Genomic DNA, 24,264 nt, shown 5'->3' on the forward strand with positions numbered 1-24,264 from the left:
AAGTAGTTTTGAATTCATCCTTGTGTTTCTGAGTAGACAGAGAAGTTGCCTTCAATTTTAAGTAAGGTTAGTATTTCTGACCTCAAGCAATAACAGAGCAATAAAGCAAAGCACCATTGGAAAATAAAAATATTTTCCAACGATTTGGTGTTCATTGCCTGAAGGGTGCATCATGTTATTTCTTCCTTTTCAGCATAGCAGTTTTCTTTTTAATTCCTATAATGAAATACCTTAAAGTACTTTAAGGAAGATTTTCTGTGGAAAGAGATTAATATGTGAAAAGTGATGACACGAATGATGCTTTCAGCCAGGAATTGCAGTTTAATTGGCTAATACAATGACAAGAGTGCTGAAGGGGAAATGGAGTGCCGTTTTCGGCATTTCCATCACACTATTTCTTGTTCTAAGAGCTCCCTAAGTGTATAACCGCTGAGAGCTTTGCCAAGGGTTCACGCGTGGATGGATGGCTCCATTTATAATCAGTGAGGATGGAGTTGCAGATCCGCGCTCATTCTGAGCGGCCTCCCCCAAAAGGCTGTCGGGAAGAGATCAATTGGGATTAAGTTTTGTACTGACCTGGATAAAGGGACACTTCATCACCGCAGCGGCGTGCTGTGGAGGGAACAGACTCTCCACGCTGGGTCCGGGGGCTCCTCTCTCCGCAGCGACGCTGAGCGGTCAGGCCTATCTGTGTGCGCGCTTTGGCCATCAGCTTTCACATTGCGCACCCAACAGTGAATCTCACCCTGTGAGCGTCAAGGCCCCTGGCTCCTCCCCGGGAGATAACGCTCCTGAGAACAGCCTCGCTGTTCAGCGAGCGCTCACTGTGTCCCAGCCTCCACGCGGGGCAAATGAGTAAGATGCAGCTTTGAGGGATGAAGAGACTTGGCTAAGAACGAGCTAGAAGGGACAGTGGTGCTTGTGTATGTGTGTGAGGGGCGGTGGGGCAGGTGTGAGCCCGCAGGAGCACCATGCCCCTCAGAGGGGATGGGGACACGTCATACTTTCCATCCCCCCTAGTACTTTCATATATATATGTATATACACTTCTTATAAAATATATGTATTTATATGTATATTTATTTATGTGGGCTTCCCTGATAGCTCAGTTGGTAAACAATCTGCCTGCAATGCAGGAGACCCCCGTTGGATTCCTGGGTTGGGAAGATCCCCTGGAGAAGGGAAAGGCTACCCACTCCAGTATTCTGGCCTGGAGAATTCCATGGACTGTATAGTCCGTGGGGTCACAAAGAGTCAGATGTGACTGAGCGACTTTCGAGGGCTTCCCTCATAGCTCAGTTGTTACAGAATCTACCTGCAATGCAAGAGACCCTGGTTTGATTCCTGGGTTGGGGAGATCCACTGGAGAAGGGAGAGGCTGCCCATTCCAGTATTCTGGCCTGGAGAATGCCCATGGACAGAGGAGCCTGGCGGGCTGCAGTCCATGGGGTCGCAGAGACTAGACCTGACTAGCGACTAAGCTCAGCACAACATTTATGACTCTGCCAGGCCCTGACTGCTCTCCTGGCTTTCCTCGTTGCAGGGACCAGGGGCTACCCTCTGGCTGTGGTGTACAGGCTGGGGGCTTCTCTTGTAGGGCACGGGCTCTGGGAGCAGAGCCCGCGTGCTCTGGGGCTCTTCAGGAGTTGTGGCACCCAGGCTCAGCTGCCCCACGGCGTGCAGGATCTTCCTGGACCAGGGATCGAACCTGGGTCCCCTGCGTTGGCAGGCGGATTCTTTACCCCTGAGCCACCAGAGAAGCCCGTCCTCCACAGTACTCTCCAGAGGACTTTTCCTCCCAGTGTGGTCCTTCTGTCATACCAGGCACTCCTGACCTCCTATCTGGGTTTCTTGGGAAGTAGAAGGCCATCAGCTCATCAAACAACAGCATGAAACAGAACTCTTGTAGCGGGAGGCTCCCCTGGGAGACCCTTTGCTCTCTCCTATAGGTCATATTTTGCCCGCCCGCCCACCCCTACCCAAGTGTTCATCAGACATATGTTCACCTTCTGCACCCCTAAACTGCTCATCAGACATTCGTGATCATGTCTGCATTTTCCCCAGATCATTCCCCAGATGAAGTTCTCCTGTCTACCCACATAGATCCTAGGAGAGTCGCACTCAGACATCAGTGATGTGCTGGGCCTCAGGCTGCAGTGAATAGTGACAAAAGGACTTTGCCATCTGACAAGGGAGTTGGATGAGTCAGGGAACAACTGAAATCTGAGGACTTCCATGGGAGGCTCACAGAGACTGTGGACCGCCGTGAGAAGGAGACGAAAGTGGGCTATGGCCCCAGGAAAGGCCGTCTGAAGGCAGGAACCCCTGAGCTGAGACAGTCAATGTGTGTTTCATGTGTGGAGGCAAGAAGCAAGAAATAATTATCTAGGTGCAGGGAAACTGATGAGGAAAGGCTCAGAGGCAGGACATTGATGGGTGAACTCAGGGGTCAATCCAGTTCAATATGAGAACACCATGAACCTCTATGAAGGGTGTTAAGATGGAGCTGTAATATCCACAGGGGCCAGGACTTCAAGAGCCCTGGAAGATACACCAGGAAGCTTGGATTGGGACTGAAACGGAGTCCCTAGTAGACTTGTCAGGCGCTAGTGGTAAAAACCTGCCTGCCAATGCAGGAGGCATAAGGGATATGGCTTTGATTCCCTGGAGGAGGGCGTGGCAGCTCATTCCAGGATTCTTGCCTGGAGATTCCCATGGACACAGGAGCCTGACAGGCTACAGTCCACAGGGCCACAGAGTTGGATGTGACTGAAGCAGCGCACCAGGCAGGTGGCAGACTCGTCACGTTTTCTTGCCCTCAGGTTGAAGTCTCCATTCATGATCCCCAAAATAATAAGACGGAGAATCGTGTCTTCTGGGAGCAGAAGCTGTCAGGATCATGCTGTGTGTGCGCTTTCAGAAGGTTACTCTGGGGGCAGGGTGGCAGCAGGTTAGACACCGCGGGGATTTGGGAATGAGGCTGTCAGCAGAGAGCTTCTTGCAATGGCCTAAGTGGGCAGTGGTTGTGTCCTAATCTAAACTGCGATGAGTTGGGATGGGGAGAAGGGCAGGGGGAGAGTGGCAGAGAGCAAAGAAGCAGATGGGAGAGACAGACGAGGGCCTGTTTGGAGAGGTCTTATCCAGAATGACTGGGGCTGCCTTCCAGAGGGAGGAGAAGAAGAAGGCTTAAAGCTGTGTTTTTTTTTGTTGTTGTTGTTTTGTTTTGCATGAAAGAATGGCCTAGGGCTTGTTCTAGGAAGCTTCTGGAAACTTCTACCTGGGGTAGTCATCAGTTGAGAATTTTGTAGGTTGAAAGGAGAAAGCACTGAGATGTGTTGAAGAAAACCACATGGTCAATATACAGAGGGCTTCCTAGGAGGCGCTAGTGCTAAAGGACCTGGCTGCCAATGCAGGAGACATAAGAGACACGGGTTCGATTCCTGGGTGGAGAAGATCCCCTGCAGGAGGGCATGGCAACCCACCCCAGTATTCTTGCCTGGAGAATCCCTATGGTCAGAGGAGCCTGGTGGGCTGCAGTTCATGGGGTGTCAAGGAGTCAGACACAACTCAAGTAACTTAGCACAAATATACATAACTGAGGGCTTACCCTCAGTTCAAATAAATGGACATAGCATAATATATATTCCTTCACCTTGCAACAGAGGGTCAAATGTGTTTGTTTTGTGTTGAGGTTCAGTCACTAAGTTGTGTCCGACTCTTTGCAACCCCAAGGACTGCAGCATGCCAGGCTCATCTGTCCTTCTTTATCTCCTGGAGTTTGCTCAAACTTATGTCCATTGAGCCAGTGATGCCATGCAACAATCTCATCCTCTCTCATCCCCTCCTCCCACCTTCAATCTTTCCCATCATTGAGGTCTTTTCCAAAGAGCCAGCTCTTCACATCAAGTGGCCAAAATATTGGAGCTTCAGCTTCAGTCCTTCCAAAGAATATTCAGTGTTGATCTCCTTTAGGATGGACTGGTTTGATCTCCTTGCTGTCCAAAGGACTCTCAAGAGTCTTCTCCAACACCACAGTTCAAAAGCATCAATTCTCCTTACACATAAGATATGTGTGCATTTGATGTGTCTACTAGCCACACAGATAATAGAGCTGTCCAACATCCCACTCATGGGGACAAAGGAGTTTGTGTCTCTGCTCTGAAGCCATTGACTTATCTCCAGGCTAAAGGGTGTTCTAACTTGCAAATCTGTGTCTGTGTCTGGTCAGAGCAGGTCCTCTATGGCTGGCCTCCCGTGGGGGACCTTATGTCTGTAGTTCCTCAGTCACTCAGTCATGTCTGACTCTTTGCAACCCCATGGACTGTAGCCTGCCAGGTTCCTCTATCCATGGGATTCTCCAGGCAAGAATACTGGAGCAGCATGCCATCTCTTTCTCCAGGGGATATTCCAGACCCAGGGATCTAACCCGCATCTCTTGCATTCCTGCACTGCAAGCAGATTCTTCACCACTGTGGCTACCTGGGAAGCCCTGTGGTTTCTTGTGCTCCTCTGAAAGGTGCATTGTTGTTGTAAGGACAGCATGTCCCCGTGGTGGAAGGGAACAGTAAACAGGGTAAGCGGGAACAGAGTGTGTGCTCAAGTTAGACACGTGTTCAACTTTCCATTCCAGTCCTGTCCTCCTAGCTTTGAGTTTCTGGGCCCAGGGAAGCTAATTGCACAAGCTCGCCTTCCCACTTTGACCAGACTGTTCCGTGTCCTTGCGTTTCTGCCAGTGCTGAGCCTGCTGCCAGAAATGCCCCTTCCCTTTTCACTGCCCCCACGCATGCCCCCTCCATAACCACCTAAAGTTCCTTGTTGTTCCATGTCCTGGCCCGGTATACCCATCATGGGTGGGGTGGGGGTGGCGCAGTGCGGAGACTCAGGCTGACCCAAAAGACCTGGTGAGTTGGAATCTGCTTTGTGGCATTATCTGCAAGTCACTTCAGTCCTGTCTGACTCTTTGCCACCCTACAGACCCTAGCCCACCAGGTTCCTCTGTCCATGGAACTCTCTAGGCAAGAATACTGGACTGGGTTGCCATGCCCTTCTCCAGGGGATCTTCCCAACCCAGGAACTGAACCTGCATCTCGTGTTATCTCCTGCATTGCAGGCAGATTGTTTACCCACTGAGCCAGCTGGGAAGCCCCCATGTGTCCCTAAATGTGTGAAAAGTGCTGGAAGTAATCCCTGCTCATCCTTCAGTCATCAGCTCAGGGCCACCTCCTCCAGAGAGCCCTCCCAGATCTCCCACCCCACCCCCCAACCTGCTAGAGAGCCTGGTGTGGCGCCAACAATGAGCGTCCCGCTATCTTCGTGAGCCACTTCCAGGCCCCGAGGCTGTCTCTTCCACGGCCGTGCTCTGCGGAAGTAAACCTAGCCTTCACGTTGGTCCCCCCACAAGCAGCCTCCTGACAGCTCACCTAAGGTCAGAAGTGCGTCACACTGGGCAATCCTCTGCCTACGCTCCAGCCCCTCCTGTTCCTGCCCTTGGAGCCCCTGTTGTGGGAGCATCTCGGAAGGGAGACCACCTGGCCCTGAGTACACTCAGGCATGGCCGAAACCACGTGGAGTGCCCAGGGGCCTGCCTACGGCACACTCCAGTGCTCAGAGAAACAGGATTTCACAGGGTGTAACACGGCGATACTTGGCTGAATTTGCTCAGGTTTTCTCCGAAGAGTTTTTTTAAGAGTTACTTGAAGCAGAGCCAAGATACACAGAGGGATTAGAAAAGCTCTGTGTTGCTTCTTATTCCTCTTAACTGACTGCCGGCCGGCAGGTGCCCAAACACAATCCCATCTTTCCTCCTCCACCTCTGTCTCAACCACCCCAGAGCCACCCCGCCACGCTCTGTGAGGACCCCTATAAGGCCCCAGATCTGTCCACTCCCACGTCCCACCGTCCGCCCTCTCCACGGCCGCCGAGATCTGCATGGAGCTCACGCCTCACTGTGTCCCCAGCCTGCACCCTCTCCCCCAGGCCCGCCCCCTCCCCTGGGGTCGGCACTCTGTGCAGTGGGTCTGCTGTCTGCCCGCTTCACCTCTGCCCCGTCACCTTTGCCCCATGTCCATGCCCAGGAACCCAGTTCCCAGGCCTTCATAACTCCGCTTCTCTGCCTGGAGCATTTTGCCCCTTGACTTCCCCAGGTTAACCTGCCTTCTTGAGAGCAGCATGGATGTCAGCTTGCTGGCGTCACCCTGGTTACCCACCACCCTATCTGATTATCTGCTGAGCAAATATCACCATCCTTTGTCTCTGCCTCTTTAGGAGCAGAACTCTCCTTTCACTCCAATGGATACTATCGGGCTCGAAAGCCAAGACTCATTTTTTTTTTTTTTCATCTCTGCATCCCAAATGCCTGAACAAAGATAAAGATCATAGAAACTCCACAGATATTGACAAAATAAAAGGGTGCGGATGAGCAAAGCAAACAAACTTTTGTCCAAATAAGAGGCACTCTGTGCTCCAGGGAATCTGGTGGGACAGGTCTTTAGATAGTTGGATGTTTTTAGGAACAGATTTTATGATCTCAATCCTTGCATCTCCTCATAGCGAGAGAACCACTAAATCCCTTCCTGGTGACATCAGATCCTCATGACTAACAAAAAGCCTTTTGTAAAACAAGTGCTTCATGGTACCCCCTTCTCCAAAACCTTATATATTGACTTTCTCCCACTGCTGCTTTGGAGCAGTCTCTCAGAGCTCTCTGAGATGCTGCCTCCTGAGTTGTAGACCTCCTTTTGCCCCACATAAAACTTAACCCACAACTCTCAAAAAAAAAAAAGTCAAATGTGCTAGTAGTCCTTCAAATTCTAGCAGGCCCTTTTCTGAGCTGTGTTATATTCCCCAGGGCTGCCTGCTGCCTGCACTACCAGGGCCCCCTGGGTGCCGCCTTTGGCCTCTGCGGTAAATGGAAGAACAGGGCAGAAGGTGCTGGAAGTAATTTCTGGCCCCATGACAGCCCTGCACGAAACTCGGATGACCTCACTGGCCCCTCTTCCCTCCAGGCCCGTGGGCCGGAACAGCCTCTCTGTGGCCGGAACTGGGGGCCCCATCCTTGGCCCTTCCCCCATCCCTGCCGCAGCCCGGGTAATCGCCTTCATTCCAGTCCCTCCACCTGCTCCATTTGGATGAAGTGATATTGCTGCTAAGTCACTTCAGTCGTGTCCGACTCTGTGCAACCCCATAGACGGCAGCCCACCAGGCTCCGCCGTCCCTGGGATTCTCCAGGCAAGAACACTGGAGTGGGTTGCCATTTCCTTCTCCAATGCATGAAAGTGAAAAGTGAAAGTGAAGTTGCTCAGGCGTGTCTGACTCGCGCTAGTCAGAACCTTACTGGAGCATCAGGTAATCTCATTTCTGTGCATGAGATTTAGGAATATTTTCTCTATACACAAATTACATCAACACACATTTTCTTTTCACTATTTATTTTAAAACATTTAACATTTTTGAAACTCTACTTTTACATTTTCACTTATTCACAAAACAACTAAATAGGCCCAGTATCTATCTGTACCTTGCATGTGTATGTGTATTTGCCCTGAAGAGAAAGCTTTTTAATTTTGACTTCATAAACCTTGGGAATGTTGAAGAACAAACACTATCTTGAACAAAATAATAAAAGCTAAGAAAAAGTTATTACATAGAAAGACATTGTTACAAAATCTTAAGTCTTCCAATCTGTATATCTAGGATCCATCTTAAGAATTTATTACTAAACTATGAATATAGGAAGGCACACACTGACAAATATGTAATTTGAATGTGGTGTTGTTTTAAGTTTTTTTTTAAACCAACTGAAGTTTGCTAAGGCAAAAATTAAGTTACCTCTTCAGATTTTTAAAGATAGCCATAGTATACAGAAATGATCTGTATTGTGCTAACTTTTCCATCCACATAAAACTTAAAGGATGTTTGGCATCATAGTGGGCCTTTAATGTAAACCAAAATAAAATACTTATATACTACTGAAAGGTCCAATGGAGATATTATGTATTCACGAGAATTATATTACTGACTGTATATTTAAATAATACTACCATAAAGTTATAATGCTATACTAATAAGAGTAATTGTGGCATCAATTGAATAATAGTAACTTAACTAAAAAAAAGCACAGATCAAAATTACTTGAACAGAAATACATGTAAATGAAAAATTGAAAAAAATCTTACAAACTATAACGTTTTATCTACTTGAAAAAAGCAAGTTACAGTAGCTAAAAATAAAGAGAAAAACAAATTACTTTAAAAAGGGAAAACACGCGCTGATGTTGAGTCCTGGTCGTGAGTGTCCGGCCGGGCTGGGCTGAGCTGATCACGGCTGCAGGGACCGCGGGTCCCTGGGTCCTCACGGCGGGACCCTCCTCCTCCCTAGGGGGTCACGTGACCCAGGGGCTCCCCCGACCCCTCCGGGCCCCGGTGGGCTGCGGGTGGAGCATGAAGGCCCCACGGGGCGAGCTGGGAGTTGTACTCGACCTGGGCCAGCACCTGCCGGAGGCGGGCGTTCTCTCGGGCCAGCGCGCTGAGCTCTCTCTCCATCCGCACGGCCGCCTCCCAGCTTTCCTGGGCTCTTTCCTCGCGGACACGCACCTCCTGCTGATGGAAGGCAGCGGTTCTCTCCAGCTCTTCGCGCACGTCTCCAGCTATCTTCTTGGAGAGGTTGCGGATCTGGCACTCGGAGTTCAGCTCTCTACACACACTGAAGAGCTTCTTCTTGGATTCCAAGCAGCGGGCTTCCTCCGCGAACAGCCTTCTGTGAAGCTCCATCACGCAGCTGTCATGTAAATCAGGCAGGCCTTGGAGCTTCCGCCTCAGCAGCTGGATCTCACAGTCGAGCCATGAATTTTCACACCGCAGGGACGCTTCCTCAAGGTGGAAGCTTGTGGTTGGTCCTGGAAGCTCTTCCCTCCCTTGCTGATCTCCCCTCGGGTGTCTGGCCGTCGCTTGCTGTTCCCCTTCGGGTCGTGGCAGGGACACCCCGCCGTCAGCATCGTCATTGACGCCCTGTAGGTCAGCCTCCAGCCCCTGGACAGGGGTGTGGCGGTTTTCTGCTTCCTTCTTTTGCTGGATGTTTGGGTCCCCGTCACCCCGGAGGTCTCCAAGGAGCTCAGGGGAGGGGAGGATGGTCAGCAGGTGTTCGGCTGTGGATCTTAGTCGGTTGACCCTGTCTTCCAGGACCCGCTCCTTGCAGGCCTCGGGCGGCTCCGGGCCTCCCCCCGGCCCCTCCTTTTCCTGGACTCGCTGCTCTTCTCTCTCGATTTCTTGGTCAGACAGTTCTGGACTTTCTGGAAAATCAACATTGTTGTTCAAATCAATCATTTCTTTCTTCTGAGGTTGTTCTCCATCATCCTCTGATGCTTTTAAGGTGTGTTTTCCATCAGTAACTTGGGAAAGTGGAGAAGACTGGCCATACCACACATTCTCCAGGAAGTCCGCCAAGTCCTGAAACAATGACCCGCTCAGGTCTGCGTTCATCGCCGACAAGCACAAGGTTTGTAAGGCAGGAGGGCTGGCCTCCACCCGAGGCGGCTTGAGGTCTCCGTCAGCCTGAGTCCGTGGTCCAACATCCTCACTACACTTCCCGCAGACTTCCTCACAGGCAGAAGACCTTTGCCCTCGCAGCTTCACACTTCTTAAACCGTGCCATCTCGTTACGGTGAGAACCAGCACCACGGCACATACCAGGATCTCCCAGGGAAACTCAGGGAGACCCGAGACGTGTGTCCAGCTCTCAGAAACCACGAGCAGAGTGCCCCACAGATGCTCCAGCATCAGCTGGCAGGCGGGCCCCAGGGCAGGCAGCAGGCTCTCCATGTCTGCGAGGGCGCGGCTGCTCTGCCTCTGAGATCCAGGGGCCTCAACTGACCACTCAGAACCCTGCGAAGTGTTCCGTCTCCAAGGTAAACAGGTGCCTGACAACCAGGGCTGGTCAGTTAGGCGGGGGAGGGGAGGCCAGCCAGGTTCTAGGAAACAGTTCTCCCCGAGTGCTCTGAGATAGAGAGTGATCTAATCACCTACACAGGCCCTGGGGAGGTGCAAACAGCTGATCTCAGCTTGGCCCTGGGCGGTCTAGGTGCACCTGGCCCTACAGCGAACCTTGGGGGGCAGAGCAGGGCCAGGCTACACCCCTTTCTGTGAACAAGCGCACATAGGGGCAGAGTGGTGGGGCCTCTTCCCTGGGTGAGGCCTGTTCTCTGGACTCAAAGTTTCCTCCTGCTTCAGAGAATGCTGGGCCTGTCCCCAGAGTCCCGGGGCCTGCCCTTCTCTGAGGCTCTCTCTCTCCTGTGTGTGGTCACCACGCAGGCACAGCCCAGGACTGGAGGGTATTTCCACCAGGTGTTAGCTGGGAGACTAGTACCCCAGCGCCAAGAGCTCAGGAGAAATCAACTTGAATTTCAGGGTCTTACAGTCACATAGGTTCTGTGGAGCCAGGATGCTCTTATTGCATCCCTGGTACAAGGGGACTCTGCTCCCAAGTGGCGCAGTGACCTGGACTGATTTCCTAGTGTGGTCCTGCCATTTGCAGCCCATACTTCCCAAGGAGGCCCCAAGTGGATCTGTAACCCACGGAGTCCTCTTAGAACTGGCCTAGGGAAGGGTGTAGTGGCTCCGTTTGCCCTCTTTGAATCCCATTAAACCACGTCTATCTCTCCTAGAATCTCTCTGGCAGGCCCAAGCTCAGAGCCTCCTAGTCAGGCTCTTGGACTCTGCTTAGCGTCTCATCCTCAGTTCCTTTACTGGACAGGGAAGCAAGGCAACTGGCATCTGAGACCCTTGCAAAGGTCCTGACGGTTCCAGGGCTCAAGAGCCCCCTGGTGCATTGAGTGGGGTGTGGGCAGCAACCCCCCCTGAGGGAAGTCAGACCCTTTTTAGGACAGCGAGAACCAAGCCTGCAAGTTCATATGGTCAATCTTGAAAAAGGATCAAATGTGGGCTGAAGAAATGACAGTGATCTCTGGAGTCCCCAGCTAGCCCTAAAATGTATGAAATGGAGTTAAAACTATCGGCCCATAGAGAGGTCCAGGACACTTTATTGACTGAAGCATCTGACTCATTGGAAAAGACCCTGAAGCTAGAAAAGATCGAGGGTAGGAGGAGAAGGGGGCAACAGGGGATGAGATGGTTGGATGGCATCACTGACTCAATGGACATGAGTTTGAGCAAACTCCAGGAGATGGTGAAAGACAGGAAAGCCTGATGTGCTGTAGTCCATGGGGTCACAAAGAGTCAGACACGACTGAGCTACTGAACAACAAAAAGCCAGAAAAAAGACAGTAGAGATAGAGTGTTCCAGAAAAGGTTCTGGGTTGGTTGTATTTCTCCAGCCCCTTCTGTGGGGTGGCATTTAAAGAAGCAGGAGGAGTATTTCCCCTCCCCTCCCATCCCCCCAGACCTTCCCACCTCTTTCCTCCCCTCCCCTCTTTGCTCTTTTATCCTTTCTTTACCTCTCTTGCCTCTCCTGTTTTTCTATCCTCTTTTTTCCTCCCTCTTTTGTGCTTTAAAAAAAACGTATTTTTAAAAGTTCTAAATTGTTCATATAAATAGATATGATTTGTAACTCTGAACTGACACGTTCCATGTGTCCAGGTTGGGACTGGTCACCCAGGCCCTGCACAGCCTCCTGAGGCCTGTCCCACTGTCTCCAGGAGGTGAGCTGCTCCTTCCTGCTTCCTCTGCTCCCGATGCTCAGACAGAAGCATCAGGTCTCTGAGGAGCCTGGAGCTCTTGCTGGTCAGCGCTCAGAGCCCAGGCTTTGTTTCTTCCCTGAGTCTTCACTTATTCAGCTCCCAGGGTTCTCTTCCCATGCAGAGTGACGGCAGCCTTTCCACTGCAGGGTCACCTTTGAGCTGCCCCATCTTGGTGTATGTGTATTTGTGTGTGTGTGTGTGTGTGTGTGTGTGTGTGTGTGTGTGTGTGTGTGCCCTCAAGGGAAAGTTTTTATTCTGACTGCCAAATATTAGAGACATTTAAACAAAACAATATTTTAAGCAAAACAACTGTGGATGAAAAATGTCACCTGCCATATGAGTAAACAAAAAGTTGCTGCAGCCATCAAGCTGTCAGTCATTGAATCCACCTGGACTGTGCACCCTGAGGGGATTCAGGATGGAAAAAAGCCAGCTACCAGCTCTAGAAAGTTAAATTGCACATCATAGTGGTAATTTCAATGAACCCAGACCCCTGCATCTTCTCGTACAGGGAAAATCGCTAAATTTGACAGGTTCAGTTAACAGATTCAAACAATTGTTAATTATGGAAGGAAGGGGATGGGAGACCAGGAAGAATCAATCAAGAGCAGCCCTGGGGCAAGGTCCTGGTTCCCGACCAATGGACACACACAACAATATCTTTGAGCTAGTTTGCAGATACTGAAACCCCCTCCAGGTGGGAGAAGTTAACAGTTAACAATTGTAGGCTGCCCACAAGCAAGTAGACCCCAGATCAGCTGAACTGAAGGTTGACAGTGGGGACTCTTACTTACCACCAATGCATCAGAACAATGTCCATGAGCTGATCACACCCTGTTTTTGTTCGGTTGCCAGGTCATGTCCAACTCTGCAACTCTATGGACCGCAGCACGCCAGGCTTCCCTGTCCTTCACTGTCTCCCAGAGTTGGCTCAAACTCCTGTCCCTTGAGTCGGTGATGCCATCCAACTGTCTCATCCTCTGTCACCCCCTTCTCCTCTTGCCCTCAATCCTCACCAGGATTTTTTTCTAATGAGTTGGCTTTTAGCATCAGGTGGCCAAACTATTGGAACTTCAACTTCAGCATCAGCCCTTCCAATGAATATTCAGGGTTGACTTCCTTTAGGATGGACTGATTTGATCTCCTTGCCGTCCAAGGGACTCTCAAGAGTCTTCTCCAGCACCACAGTTTGAAAGCATACATTCTTCGGTGCTCAGCCTTCTTTAAGGCCCAACTCTCACATCTGCTGTCTTTTACTATAAAACTTGTCACTCTCTTCTCCAAGTTGGGACACTTGGTTTTGAGGGAATTAACCCACTGTGTCCCCCTTTGCCTGGCAAAGCAATTGAACTATTCTCTTCTGCTTCACCCAAAACTATCTCTGAGATTCAATTTGGTACTGGTGTACAGAGAAGCTTTTGGCTTCAAATTCTTTAACTTGAGACATTTCTTTAATAAGCAGTTACCTTTTGATGTTCCCGCTATCTGGTATTTATTGCAAAGCCCCTTCTATCCTGGCTTTTCCCTTCCCCCTCAGAGCTGTCCCTCAGGCTTAAGTTCTCAGAAAATCCACCAAATAAAACATAATTCTCAACTTTTAAGCTGTGAACTTTTTTCAGTTGACACAACAAAACTTTTTTGTAAAAGGTGTTAAATAAAAAACCAACTATTAAATATCAACTCCCTTATATTAATCAATGGATTTAGAGCCAAGCTAATAGAAGCACTTAAAAGTTTGAATGTTGTATTGTTAAGGGTTTGGGGGCATCGTTTTTCTAAAATCTAATAAAAATTCCTCCCTGCAAATATTAAATTATTTGTACAGATTTCTAATAACAGGACCTAGCATACAGAAAGGGTCTACATTGTTCCAAATGTCAAAATTTGGGGATGGCATAAAATCATAGTGGACATTCATTTAAGCCAAAATACAATACTTATACTAATTCTGAAAGATCTGCTGATGGAGAGGTAATGTATTCATGAGAATTAGATTAACAATCTTATATTTTTAAAATAGTAACTTAAAATTATATACCAAATTCCAATAAGAGTAATCATGCTATCGGTTAAATTGCAGTAGCTAAACTAAAAAGAAATATGTCAAAATTACTATAAGACAGAAGCACATAGAGATGTTGTGTCCTGGTTGTGGGTGTCCAGACCTGGCTGCCGTGAGCTGAGTCAAACCTGCAGGTGACCCCGGGTTTCTGAACCCTCATGATGGGGTCCTTCTCCTGCTTGGGGGGCTTCATGACCCAGGGGCTACCCTGGCAGCTCCAGGCCTCTGTGGGCTCCGGGTGGGGCAGCAGGAGCACAAGAGTCCTTTGGGAAAGGCTGGAAGTTGGATTCAACCTTGGCCAACATTTGCCTTTTGCGGTCCTGCTCCTTGAGCTTTCTCTCCACGGCTGCAGCCACCACTCTGCTTTCTTGAGCTCTTTTCTCATAGAAGCATGTCTCCTGGTGATGGTAGGAAGTGGTTCTCTCCAATTCTTTGCCCATGTCTTCAGCTATCTTCTTGGAAACATTGTGAATCTGACATAGGGACTTCATGTCTCTACACACATTGGTTTCTTCTTGATTTCTGAGCAGTAATGTAGAAGCTAATGTAGTACAAATCCTCTTGAGTAGTGATGAAAGTTTACAGGAATAATATTGGGGCAAGACAACAGCATGTGTCTTCAGATGTGATGCACTGAAAAGAATGTGATAATATTTCTTTGGTTGTCCTGCAAAAATGCAGAGCTGGAATCAAATCACAAAGAAATATCACACAAACCTGAAATGAGGAACATTCCACAAAATTACTGCACACGTGCTTCACAACAGGGCTTCCCTGGTGTCTCAGATGGTAAAGAAACCACCCGCAGTGCAGGAGACCTGGGTTCAACACCTGGGTTGGAAAGCTCCCCTGGAGAAGGGAGTGGAAACCCACTCTAGTATTCTTACCTGGAGAATCCCATGGACAGAGGAGCCTGGTGGGCTACAGTCCACGGGGTCACAAACAATCAGATCCAGTTGAGTGACTAAGCAAGCACATGCTTCAAAACAGTAAAGGTCTGTTTAGTTCTTTGGCCCATGCACCCCAATGTTCATCGCAGCACTGTTTATAATAGCCAGGACATGGAAGCAACCTAGATGCCCATCAGCAGACGAATGGATAGGGAAGCTGTGGTGCATATACACCATGGAATATTACTCAGCCATTAAAAAGAATTCATTTGAATCAGTTCTAATGAGATGGATGAAACTGGATCCCATTATACAGAGTGAAGTAAGCCAGAAAGATAAAGACCAATACAGTATACTAATTCATAAATTGGAATTTAGAAAGATGGTAATGATAACCCTATATGCAAAACAGAAAAAGAGACACAGATGTACAGAACAGAATTTTGGACTCTGTGGGAGAAGGTGAGGGTGGGATGTTTCGAGAGAACAGCATTGAAACATGTATACTATCAAGGGTGAAACAGATCACCAGCCCAGGCTGGATGCATGAGACAAGTGCTTGGGCCTGGTGCACTGGGAAGACCCAGAGGAATCGGGTGGAGAGGGAGGTAGGAGGGGGGATCGGAATGGGGAATATATGTAAATCCATGGCTGATTCATGTCAATGTATGACAAAACCCACTACAATATTATAAAGTAATTAGCCTCCAACTAATAAAAATAAATGGGAAAAAAAAACCAGTAAAGGTCACGGAAAGACTGAGAAAGAACTGAGACATTGTTTCAGAGGCATTTAACAATTGAGGCATTGTTAAAGAGATCCAGAGAACATGACATTTTAATGTGGTGATCCTAGATTAGAACCTGGGCCAGAGTGGGAGAAATAGAGATGAGAGTATTTGAGAAATTGACAAAATTCTAATACGGACGATGGATTAGATAAACGTCATGTCAATGTTAAATTCTAATTTTGGTCACTGTACTATGGTCAGGAAATACTGAACAGGGGTTTAATGGCTTTAGTTTTTGTCAAGAGTGGTCAGAGTTACCAATAATGTCTCAACTGTATCCACTTCATGCCATTTATACCCAAGCGATGGCGCTTGCTGTTTAGGTCTTTCCTCATTTTCTGGGTGGAAATATTTTTGTAGTAAGAAAGATAGCATATAAAATCATAATAATACCCTATGGAGGTCTAAATCAGCTTTGAACCTCTTAGTGTCTGAAAGGTTCCTCCAAAGACATTATACATGTTCCAGTCTGGAACATGTATTCCTGCCTGGAACGTGCAGGCAAACATCTCCAATTAAGTCTGTCTTCAAATTCTCCCTTCAGCCTTCTTTCCTACCATTATAAAGTCTGAACTGGTTCAGTGCTTGAATAGCTTCTGGTTCCCAGGTTCCCTCTGGTGCCTATGAAAAGTTGTTTCTAAATTCCCATAGCTGGGTGACCAGAGCTTGAGACGCGCAGGGCCGGAGACGCCGCAGACCCGGGACTCGGAGCAGCTCAGAGGCGGTGAATAATAGCTCTTCAAGTCTGCAATAAAAAATGGCCTCCAATAAAACTACATTGCAAAAAATGGGAAAGAAACAAAATGCAAAGAGTAAAAAAGTTGAAGAGGCAGAACCTGAAGAATTTGTAGTAGAAAAAGTACTGGATCGCCGTGTAGTGAATGGGAAGGTGGAGTATTTCCTGAAGTGGAAGGGATTTACAGATGCAGACAATACTTGGGAACCTGAAGAAAATTTAGATTGTCCAGAGTTAATTGAAGCATTTCTTAATTCTCAAAAAGCTGGTAAAGAAAAAGATGTAACAAAAAGAAAATCTTTGTCTGACAGTGAATCTGATGATAGCAAATCAAAGAAGAAAAGAGATGCTGCTGATAAGCCGAGAGGTTTTGCCAGAGGTCTTGATCCAGAACGAATAATTGGTGCCACAGACAGCAGTGGAGAATTAATGTTCCTCATGAAATGGAAAGATTCCGATGAGGCGGACTTGGTACTGGCAAAAGAGGCAAATATGAAGTGTCCTCAGATTGTAATTGCTTTTTATGAAGAGAGACTAACTTGGCATTCTTGTCCAGAAGATGAGGCTCAATAATTGTTTGCATTGCCTTTTATATATATTTATATATACATATAAAATGTGGGTCTTGGTTTTTTGATTTATTAGTGTGAAGAAATAACTACATTCTAATGAAAATCAGGTTTGATATGTTTGTTTTGAAGTAATATTGGGGAAGTTACATTGGGTTTTTTGTTTTTTTTTTCCATCTGTAGCACCGGTTACTTTGAACAAATAAAAGCTTTCTGTAGTTGCTTCCTTCAGTAGGAAAGAATTTGATACGATGGTATATTATTTCCTTAGCATTAGAGAACAGTTTTTCTAAATGTTCGAGGAAATATCCATAGTCATTACTCAATCAGAATTTAGCATTTAACTCATATATGCCTGAGGACCATTCTAAGTTTTTTGTATGTGCATACATAAAAGACATATGTAAATGGTTGGGAGTTAATTTTTTGTTGTGGTTTTTGTTTTGGTAAATATATTTAAACAACAGCCTTTCATAACGATAGATAAGCCCATGTTCTGGAATTACATCATTTTGAGCAATATAAGAAATAACTTCAACTTAGATTGAAAATTTAAGTCTGAACCTTTCAAATTAAATAATTTTGTAATTAGACAAATTAAGCAGTTCAAATTGGGTAATTTTTTAAAGCATCCCTATCAGAATCTGCATCCATATCTGCATATAAATGTAGTTTTATATGCAGAAACCCTGGAAGGAAAATTTTTATCACCATCAACAACCTTCCCAACCAAATGAAAAATGTAGAAAAATTCTGGTATGCTTTAATATAGCAAAGCAAAACTTAGTTAAACGGACACTTGATGGTTCTTTTCGGTGAACCATTGTTTTACAAGAAATTGAAGTCTTTGTGCTATATTTAGGAAAGGTTGTGATACATGGTATGTCTCAGATTTGTTCATGGAAACTTAATCAGATAAATATTGGCAATTTACGATCTACAAGAATAAATGAGTAAACAAACTTTTCTAATCTTTGCTTGACCTGCATGTTTTTTCAGACTTGACTCCAATCCATTCCTTACATGAAGGCTCAATTTTCTCAGTATTTTGGGTTACTAGTTCAGCAGAAGCCAAGAAAAACAATAACTTTGTAGTAATCAGAATGTTATTCAACTGTATGTTGTTAACTTTATTGTAAATACTGGTGAACAGTGGTCAATAAGTAGTTTTATATTCCTTTTTAAAAAATAAATAAATAAATTCCCATAGCTGGTGGCTTAAAACAACCAACATGCATTCTCTTATAATGCTACAGGCCAGAACTATGAAATCAAGGTGTCAGCAAGCAGTCCTTGTTGTTCCCTGGCTTGGAGCTGCATCACGCTGGTCTCTGCCTCCACCCGCCCTGTGACTTTCTCTCTGTCTGTCTCTATCCTGTCTTCGCTCCATCAGTATCAGATTTAGGGTCAGCACTAACCCAGCTCGCTCTCATTTCCACCCTAAATTACATCTGCTAAGACCCTGTTTCCAAATAAGGGCACATTCTTATTTGGTTCCAATGTGACATGAACTTTTTTGGGGACGCTATTCAAACCATGGGCTTCCTGGTGGCTCATCAGGAAAGAATCCACCTGCCAATGCAGGAGACGCAGGTTCAACCCCTGGGTCGGGAAGATCCCCTGGAGAAGAAATGGCTGTCCACTCTAGTATTCTTGCCTGGAGAATCCCATGGACACAGAGCCTGACACGTTACAGTCTATGGGATTGCCAAAGAGGCAGACACAACTTAGCATCTAAACAACACCAAGTTCAACGGGTATACCAATACCAATAGCTGGGATTCGTGCTTCGGTTCGCATGGGGTTTCTGCATAGCTTGAAAACCCTCAGCTTGGCCTTTTCTCTTCCTAATTCTTGATTTTATCTTTGCATAAGACTTTCTCCTTCCACCCACCTTTCAGAGTTCCCGCAACTCTCTTTTGCCTTCCTTTGTCTTTATTCTGCAACTCCACTGAGACTGCATGCCCCTCCCAAACCCACCCCTGGCTCCCAGAATCCAGGCCTATTAGTGTCCCATGTGTGAATTCTACACAGGAAGCCGAAAAATGAAAGGTGCGCAAGGCTCCGTTTGTCAAGACATTTGTCTAGGATGTGGCTGTACCCTTACAGACATGGGCTGCCTCCTGCCAGGTTCTCTGGTCCACGTGGAGGACTATGGCTTGTCGAGTATCTCAGAACCACTGAATTTTTTCCTGTTAAACCTCATTCTAGTTATTTTGGCTCTAAGATAAAGAAAAGTTAATTACTTGCATATTTGATGAACTGAAAAAATCCAGACTGTATATTTTGAATCTTGACCATTTAGGACTACACGCCTAGAGGAACCAAATTAATGATTTCCTTCACTTTTAAGTTGTGTAGAAATCCTGGCTGCCTTTTCCACTCTTCAGTTTGGTTCAGTTCAGCCGCTCAGTCATGTCTGACTCTTTGCGACCCCATGGACTGCAGCACGCCAGGCTTCCCTGTCCATCACCAATTCCCAGAGTCTGCTCAAACTCATGTCCATTGAGTCAGTGATGCCATCCAACCATCTCATCCTCTATCGTCCCCTTCTCCTCCTGCCTTCAATCTTTCCCAGCATCAGGGTCTTTTCCAATGAGTCAGTTCTTTGCATCAGGTAGCCAAAGTATTGGAGTTTCAGCTTCAGCATCAGTCCTTCCAATGAATATTCAGGACTGATCTCCTTTAGGATGGACTGGTTGGATCTCCTTGCAGTCCAGGGGTCTCTCAAGAGTCTTCTCCAACACCACAGCTCAAAAGCATGAATTCTTCGATGCTCAGCTTTATTTCTGGTCCAGCTCTCACATCCACACATGACCACTGGAAAAACCATAGCTTTGACTAGAAGGACCTTTGTTGGGCCATCAGAACAAGACCCAGTTTTCCCCACAGTCAGTCTCTTCTATCAGGAAGCTTCCATAATCCTCTTATCCTTATCCCTCAGAGGGCAGACAGAATGAGAACCACAGTCACAGAAAACTAATCAAACTGGTTGCACGGACCACAGCCTTGTCTAACTCAATGAAACTATGAACCATGCCATGTAGGGCCACCCAAGATGGTCGGGTCATAGTGAAGAGTTCTGACGAAATGTGGTCCACTGGAGAAGGCAGTGGCAAAACACTTCAGCATTCTTTTTTTTAAAAATTGATTTATTTTAATTGGAGGCTAATTACAATATTGTACTGGTTTTTGCCATACATTGACGTGAATCAGCCAAGGGTGTACATGTGTTCTCCATCCTGAACCCCCCTCCCACCTCCCTCCCCATCCCACCCCTCAGGGTCATCCCAGTGCACCAGCCCCGAGCACCCTGTCTCATGCATCCAACCTGGACTGGCGATCTGTTTCACATATGATAATATACTTGTTTCAGTGCTATTCTCTCAGATCATTCCACCCTTGCCTTTTCCCACAGAGTCCAAAAGACTGTTCTATACATCTGTATTTTTGCCTTGAGAACCCCATGAACAGTATGAAAAAGGCTTTTCCACTGCACCTACACAAAGGCCAGGCTGTGTAAAAACAATAGTGATGGTAATAATAACTCTGGAAGATTCCCTGGAGGAGGAAATGTCTACCCACTCCAGTATTCTTGCCTGAAAAATCCCATGGACAGAGGAGTCTGGTGGGCTACAGTCCATAGCATCACAAAGAGTTGGACACGACTGAAGCGACTTAGCACACACATATGCATGGTACTTGGTAATCAGCAAATCCTGATTCAGGCTTGGTCTTGAGAGAACTCTGCAACATGAGGTAGGGACTGGACCATGCTTGTGTACAGAGGAGAAAATGATCTCATAGCTTCAGTTCTTAGAGTGGCCCTGTAGGGACATAGTTTGGTCATGGGTAGGACTCATTCATTCATGCTCTTGTTTAATGCTTTCAACTTCGAAAGGGCAAGGAGGAACCATCAGAATTTAATCTTTGCATGAGTGAAAACCTATCAGTCTTGGCAATTAGCTCATCCCTTGCCTGTTTAGACTTCTCTAGGGTTCCTTTTATTTCTATCTGAAAGGTAAGTTTAAAAAAACAAAGTATCACAGTATGTGGAAAATAGCTCAGGCTTCAAAACAACCTTTTGGCGCTAGTGGTAAAGAATCACCCGCCAATTGTAGGAGAATCGAGAGATGTGGGCTCGATCCCTGGGTCAGGAAGATCCCTGGAGAAGGAAATGTCAACCCACTCCAGTATTCTTGCCTGGAAAATTCCCTACACAGAGGAGCCTGGCAGCCTACAGTCCACGGGGTCACAAAGAGTCGGACATGACTGAGAGACTAACGCTTCAAAACAACCCTCAGTTGAATTCCACCGCTGCCACCTACAAACTTGACTTTGGGCTTCTCCCTTAACCTCTTTGAGTGTTGGTTTGTGCACCTGTAACGTCAATGACATATATCATGCACCCTGCATGAAACACCCCCCTCACAGAACAGATACGGATGAAACCTGCAGGCAGCAGTCTTCCCCTTCACTCTTGGGAGATTCCAATCTTGGAACAAGACTGGTTTCCAGACTACAATGGCAAGGTTGATATTACAGTAACCTTGAGCCAGTGTGCAAACACTCAGATCTGACCACTTCAGGGTGGGTGGGTATGGGGTGGTAGGAATCAGTGCCTGGGTAGAGGAGGGTGGTCTGTCCTCTAATTGCTCAAGTTCATCCGGGCCTTGCCTCCTGGAAACTCATCTCGGTTTTTGTGCTTGGATTCACCCCCACCAGATGAGAAGATAATCATCTCTCTCATCATACTGCTATAAAGAATTGTTATAAAACAATTGTCTTAAATGAATTTTGAGAGAGAAAATGTTAAGCTGGAACTCTGAAAGCATTACAAAAATCAATGAGGAAGTCTGTTTTCAGTTAGCAAGATCCCTAACTAGGAGGGATTAAATAGCTCTTACCAAAGTGCACATTATATAATTTCATCACACACTGTGAGCCATCATCTCAGCATCAGGCCCTGAACCAACATCTGAAATACCTTTTCCCTTAATCCCCATCATCCGAGAATAAACACTCTTAATGAAAGTCTCAAGAGGAGATGAAAGGAGTTTGTTTTTTCAGTTGATTTTAACTCTCTTTCCTAGAGTAAGGGGCTGTCCCGGGTGGTACCTTCCTTACAACACCTCAGTCAAATATGACCACAGCCGCTGCTTCTAGAAATCTCCCGGGCGCCAAGAATCAGGACCTGGTACCTGGCGTGATGAACAGCCACCAGGATGTTTCGAGTTCCACTTTGCTAACTACTCTTTACTCTGTGGGTGAGCTCACATTTTAAATCTTGCCAAGAGAGACATACCCTTGAACTCTGCGATCCTGTCCCGCGATGTTGAAAGCTTAAAAGGGATCAAACATTTTCTTATTTCAAAACACAAAAGCAAATATTTCTGAGGCTGTCTCAAAAAAGCTCCTTGGAATTAGCATCAATTACTCACTATATGTAGAGAAGGAAATGGCAACCCACTCCAGTATCTCTGCCTGGAAAATTCCATGGACAGAGGGGCCTGGCAGGCCACAGTCCACAGGGTCGCAAAGAGTCAGACACGACTGAGCAACTTCACTTCACTTCTTCACTCACTATATGATGAAAGAACCACACATATATGAATACTCTAGAGGAGTGTTTGCTGGGAATAGTGCAAAGAGAATCTGAGGGCCAGACCATTAGTAGGAACATAAAGACAGATCTGAAGGTGGGAAATGGTATTCCTTGGCAATAGGAGTTGCTGGATCTTGAAAAACTCTGCTTATGGTTTTACCAGAAGCTTGTAACATCATCTAGAAAATAGGTTTACAAAGGTAATTAAGTAAAATAAATAGGAATATATATATATAAATATATATTTTTTTCTGACTAAGCTAGCAATACACATATTCTTTATGGAACATGTGAAAAATAAAAAATATGGCATGTAGAAGAAAACAAAAATCACCCATGCATTGCATGGAGTATTGGAGTTTCAGCCTCAGCATCAGTCCTTCCGATGAATATTCAGTATTGATTTTCTTTAGGATGGACTGGTTAGATCTCCTTGCAGTCCAAGGGACTCTCAAGAGTCTTCTCTAACACCACAGTTCAAAAGCATCAATTCTTTGGTGCTCAGCTTTCTTTATAGTCCAACTCTCACAACCATACCTGACCACTGGAAAAGCAATAGCTTTGACAGACTTTTATTGGCAAAGTAATGTCTCTGCTTTTTTAATAAGCTGTCTAGGTTGGTCATAGCTTTTCTTCAAAGGAGCAAGTGTCTTTTAATTTCATGGCTGCAGTCACCATCTGCAGTGATTTTGGGGTCCCCCAAAATAAAGTCACTGTTTCCACTGTTTCCCCATCTATTTGCCATGAAGTGATGGGACCGGATGCCATGATCTTAGTTTTCTGAATGTTGAGCTTTAAGCCAACTTTTTCACTCTCCTCTTTCACTTTCATCAAGAGGCTCTTTAGTTCTTCTTCACTTTCTGCCATAAGGGTGTTGTCATCTGCATGTCTGAGGTTATTGATATTTCTCCCAGCAATCTTGATTCCAGCTTGTCCTTCTTCCAGCCCAGCGTTTCTCATGATGTACTCTGCATATAAGTTAAATGAGCAGGGTGACAATATACAGCCTTGATGTACTCCTTGCCCAATTTGGAACCAATCTGCTGTTCCATGTCTGGTTCTAACTCAGAGGAAATCAAAAAGAATATGATTATTAGCCCTCAGTGGGAGGTGAAATTTCCCAGTCATCTTAAGTTATCTTATTTACTTCCCATGACCCTTACTCTTTATGTCTGAGAATATGGGACCCTCTTCAATCAGTCTTTTCAGTGGGATCACTTGATGAAGCCACTGGCTCCTTCAGTGTCACATCTGTATGGCACAGTGATGGATGTCGTCTGCTACTGCTCAACCTCCCGATAGGGAAGTGGGGCTGCTCTCACGGCTCCAGGACATTGCTGGAACATATTTGGCAGCAAGATATTAAGCAACAGAGATTAGGCTTAGGAATCTAATATTCAACTGTGTGTTTACTGTAGTCCAAACATTAGGAAACCATACCGGGAATCAGTGGCACTAGATATGTGCTCAAGGGCACATGCTGAAATGTGATGCTCTTCACCTGAGAGCTTTCTCCACTTGAAACACTCTTAGGTTTGCTGGAAAGACGTGTTCCCAGGAAGTCAAGTCCATTTAGTCTGCTACCAGGGAATGCCAGACCTCTTTCTTATCCAGGCTGTGTGTGTCTGTGTGTGTGTGCGCCTCTGTGCACACAGTGCTGGAAGAAGGCAGCCCTGGGTACAACCCAATTTTATCTGGAAGTGACGCTTAGCTCTTGTTCTTCTGGACCATACAAATCTTGGAAACAATCAAAACCTGGGTGATAATTAGAAAATAACTAGCCCTGAACTCTCCTGTGTCTTACCTTGGGGGTGAGCGACCTGAGTTGGGCAGGGAGTCAGGGATCAGCTTGTGAAGCATCACTGAATCCTGGCACTGCCCGAGGACATGGTCAAAGTCAAAAATGTCTCCTACAAAGGCAG

At 46.5% G+C, this 24,264-nt stretch overlaps 1 pseudogene; it reads left to right on the forward strand.

The window, feature by feature from the left end:
• Positions 1 to 16,070: 16,070 nt before the first annotated feature.
• Positions 16,071 to 17,699, forward strand: LOC110142244 (chromobox protein homolog 3 pseudogene; annotated as a pseudogene).
• The last annotated feature ends 6,565 nt before the right edge of the window (positions 17,700 to 24,264 follow it).

Source organism: Odocoileus virginianus, chromosome 4, assembly GCF_023699985.2.
Source record: "Odocoileus virginianus isolate 20LAN1187 ecotype Illinois chromosome 4, Ovbor_1.2, whole genome shotgun sequence".
NCBI lineage: Eukaryota > Metazoa > Chordata > Mammalia > Artiodactyla > Cervidae > Odocoileus > Odocoileus virginianus.